Source organism: Carassius gibelio, chromosome B13, assembly GCF_023724105.1.
Source record: "Carassius gibelio isolate Cgi1373 ecotype wild population from Czech Republic chromosome B13, carGib1.2-hapl.c, whole genome shotgun sequence".
NCBI classification, from domain to species: Eukaryota; Metazoa; Chordata; class Actinopteri; order Cypriniformes; family Cyprinidae; genus Carassius; species Carassius gibelio.
The window spans coordinates 12,157,405-12,162,366 of NC_068408.1; positions in this window are offsets into that span (position 1 = coordinate 12,157,405).

Consider the following 4,962-nt stretch of genomic DNA (forward strand, 5'->3'; position numbering starts at 1 on the left):
ACTTCACAGCTGCTTCTATTGGTCCATGCCATATAAATGTTGATTAAAAAATAAATATCACATACCTCCCACTGTCAGATAAACTCACGACTTGTGTTTGCCAGTTTTGGCCCACTAAAAGCACCAACATGCACATTCACTCCACCTGTGACGGCAATGTCGCTGGCAAAATGGGGTCGCTGATGTAAATATGGAAATGTGGGTGCACTGCTCCTGTGATTATTAATGATAGCAGGCCAGTATGGAGTATGTGATGAGAGACCCAGGTGAGATCCAGGAGAGTCCGTACACCACACCCTAGGGTCCCACAAATATCACCCTTGTAATTTCATGCCTCTGATTATTATTGCACACTGTAGCTCCGAGCACTGATCCTCCACCCATTCTCTTTTCTTCCCCAGCTGAGCTGCCGTTTTAACAGGACAAGCCCACCCCCTGCTCTGTTCCCACACACACACACACACACAAATAGGGGCATGATCACCTACTGTATTCACTGACTCGCTCTCTTGATCTCAGAAGCTCATACACACACTTTAATCTTTATTTTTTAATGTTTTGCCTCCCTGGACCAGTCATGAGCTTTCTCATTTCTTCTTCTCTCATTTTCTGTTAATTTGCTACCATCTGCCTCAGCATCTGTTTGAGGAGCTAGAAAAAGTGTCTGCCGTGATGGAAAAGTCTCGGCTTTTTCTTTCTCTTGTTTCGAAGTGCAGTATCTCTCTCTCCCTCTTGCTTGCTCATTTACATGCCAACCATAGATTTCTCTTCAGTCTTTGTTCGGGTCTCTGCTCCACCCCTCTCACCCGGTCGCTTTTTAGCATAATCTCCTCAAACGCCTTTTTGCGCCCTCACTCTATCTGCAGTGAGTAAACCGGGCGGCCTTCTTCCTCTCTTGGCCTCAAGACAGAAGAGGGAGTCATATCCTTTCCATGTCCGACTGCTTACTTAATATCCACTGTCAACAAGAGAGCACAAAGGATTAGGAAAAAGTGCAATTGTAATACTCAGACAATGCTTTCACAAGGTCCTCCTGACATCTTTCCCTTCCCCCTGAAGCCCAGTTCCCCCTCAAATCCCTCCCAGCCTGCATCTTTGAGGCTCGCCGACAATAGCAGCAGGCCTGCTGCAGAGCAGAGCCCGGGACTGGCATCACCCCCAGCCAACCTGCAGATTACAGGCATTCTTTGTGAGGGCCAGGGTTGCTGCGGTCCCCTCTGAGGAAGAGGCAGTGGCAGAGGCTGTCCTGCCTCAGGCTGCATTCTCCTCTGTTTAGAGAAGTTATTGTGTTCCCCCGGTTTGAGTGACACCGAACCCATCATAATCTCCTCCCCGCAGGGACTTGCGCCAGTTGTCTAGCAGACCTTACAAACTGTTTCGACCCCATGTCCTCTATTCCGTGCCGCATTAGTGTCATTTAATTAATTCGGGCTCGCGTTTCATCTTCACTTACATCTCCCCGGTGGTGTCACGGTAAAACACACAAAATTTTAATAGATATAAGTATATGGAACGCAAATTATTTTCCGGAGGAAATGCCGTGCTCTGCATGTTCTTGTGCATAAATGTAATTATCATAAGTGCAATGTTGTTATAATTAAATTGCTGCGATAAATTGTATTGAACGTCCTTTCGGACCGATATGAACTCTGCGGGTATAAATGAAGAGTTTATTATTTTATGCAGATGTTTAACATTTCAAATTTAAAGTTATAATCTATAACCTATTACGGTTAAGATTATTTGTCTCGCGGTGACACTGACCAACCATTTCTGTATGATCCTCTTGGCTTTGGATAATAACTCTAATAGAGTGGATGCATTTGGCCTAAGGTGCTAGTGCTTGGCATTCATTTCCCATAATGCCTCCCTTGCTCTCCCGCTTTCTCTCTATTTCTCCACAGGGAACACTTTGCTGATAAGTTGCTGCATTACATACTGACTTTTCAGCAATAGCTCTGCATTTGACTCCTTTATGGTCCAAGTCCTAATGGTTACCCCCAGGCTCTGCCTCCAGCAGTCATGTAACAAATAAATAGAGGCTGACACAGTCATTTACTTAAATCTTCTTTCTGCTTTTGCACCATTTTCCCTAGGAGATTACGCCTGTAACAACAGTTATTTGAAATGTCACTGATTCATGCCTCCAGGCCATAAACAAATGAACATTATAAATCTATTAACACCTATAAATATTTAAATATTTGCAAATATTTATTTTCTTTGTACATATTTTTCTTTTTCTATAGAGATTTAAGATAAAAGCATATTTATTATTGTATATAATTATTATAAATGCCAACTCTTGTAAGGCCTATGTCCAAAAGTCTTTCTAGAACTTAAAATAAATGTTGCTTTGAACTGACGGTCTGTTTTGTATATCTCTTGGTATACTCTGTTTATAGTATGTTTCCTGAACACCTTTACAATTAAAATACAGTTAAAATTCTTATAAAAATATATTTAGCTAGTTTTTTTTTTTAGCCTATTGTCATAAGTCTTGCTTATTACTAGAACTTTCAGTATATGTGTATGTTATTTACTTCAATAATTACATTATTTACAACCACTTCTACAACATTGCATAAAAAATATTTCATCTATAAATAAGTATTTGCATTTATTCACACATTTATTTTCATAAGCCAGATTTTTGTGTTATTGATTGTATAATCTTATATCTCTACGAATAACTTTCTTTTCAAGCACCTTTACAACATATTTACTACTACACAATTCTGAGAAAAAACATTAACATCTATATTTGCATTTATTTACTTATTTAATAGTGAAAGATTGTAAGTTGCTTTTTCCCAGAACCTGCAGTTTATTTTATTTATTCATTTGTTTGCTTATTAATTACCTCTTTTCAGTTCACCTTTACAACATATTCAACACATTAAACGTCATTGTTCTCCCGTGGTCCATTGTAACTGTATAACAAGGCTGTGTTGATGTCTGAGTGTGAGGTCATCTTCTTTGATGTTTCAGTATCCGTGGTGATGAGAGAATCTGCTGTGGTGACTCTGGGGTTGCCACGGGGACTGTTTGTGTTTAATTTCCTCGCTGGCTATTGTTTAGCGTGGCCGTGTCTAGAGAGGAGGGGGATCTGAGGCCGCTGTCACAGAAAGTCGTTCTACATGACCTCCTGTAACCTTTCCTCTGGACCTTTGTGGCTTCCCAACATCCCTATTGACTGCATCGGCTGATGAAGATATTTCCACATTCACATCCAGAACATCAAATAGGTGAAGCGGATTAATGCACGGACATGTTAAAATCCTATAAAGAACAAATAAAACTACTAAATGTGCAATGCACTTGCCTAACTTGTAATTTATGGGTAGATTAAATAGTTTGTAGGCCTTAAATCCTTTACATCATACAGAATTAAAGTGCACCCAGTTGTATTCCACTATGGTGCTGATGTTCACTTAAAATACGATGATATAATGATATTGCTCACAGTATCAATCTATTCCATTTGATTGCTTTTTTGAGATGGGCTCAAAATCCATCTAGGAATAATAGCACCATCTACCTCTTTATATTGCATGTATTTGTTACCTTTAGCCCAGTAGCAATAAATTCAATCTAGTCTCTTGGATTTGGACCACTGACCACTAGGAACTGGTCACAGTGAGCTGCCACAGACCACTTTACCTCCACCTCAATGCAATGACAGCACCACAACACACACACACACAACCTCTCGCACTTCTTCATTCCCTACACACTTTTATGAGTTAAACTTTTATGACATCACATTTATAAGATATCAATCTAAATCTTCTTAATGTTTTTGATGGGTCACTGCAAACTTTGCCTGTATTTTCAGGTGGTCTCAGTTAAGCAGATTCACACACTATTGATGTGCTGTTTGAAAGTACATGTAAACATTTTTCAAAGATGTGAATGAAAAAGATTATTGGAGAACTGTATGTTTTACAAGAAAATACTATTTCAGTTTTTTTCTACTTCATAAATTCATGTTTAATTCGATGTGTTACTTGCCCCAATTCTAGACATTTGTTTTTCTTTTTAAAGAAGTCTATTTTGCTCAGTGTGTTCAGTAAAACAATATTACTGTGAAATTTTATTAAAAGGTTAAAATGTTTTCTATCTTACTATATTTTAAAATGTAATTCATTCTTGCGATGCAAAACTGAATGTTCAGCAGCCATTAATCCAGTCTTCAGTTTTACATGATCATTCAGAAATCATAACATGCTGATTTACTGCTTAATAAACATTTCTTATGATTATCAATGTTGAATACAGCTGAGCGGCTTAATATTTTTGTGGAAACTATGATACATTTCTTTAGGGAAAAGGACAGCATATATTTGAAATATAAATATTTTGTCTTTACCACTTTTTATAAATTTAATGAATTCTTGCACAATAGAAATATTCCTTTCTTTTTTTTATTTAAAGTACTCTACATAATGACAAAATATAAATATTAATGGTGTTGCTGAATAATTCTCATATTCATGTTTGAGTAAAAATCACATGGGAAGATTGAACAAGTTTACCAACCATGGCAGCTTGACAAGAAACTGTTTTGGTCATCCCCACAAAATCTCTTCTAAATCCATAGTTAATTGTAGTAATTGTTTTAAAACTCGAATAGATTAATATGGTAACTCCCCAAATATAATACATTTTCTCACTTGGAGCAATACATGATACTTGTTATACAAATATAGTTTGTAGCAGGGTTTGATGCTCTATTTTAAGTTGAGTTGAGTGGTTGCATGTGGAACACGTGTTGCTAGCAGAACAACAACAACTTGACATTTAGGAGTCAAAATCAAGCGAGTAAATTATCTTCTATTATTGTGATCATTGTTTAATATGTCTACAGGGAACGTCAGTCTCTGAGCATCTCACTCATTAGTTTTTAAACTTGGCGACATATTGTTTCCTGCAAGTACAAACATTCAGAAAGTAAATTGC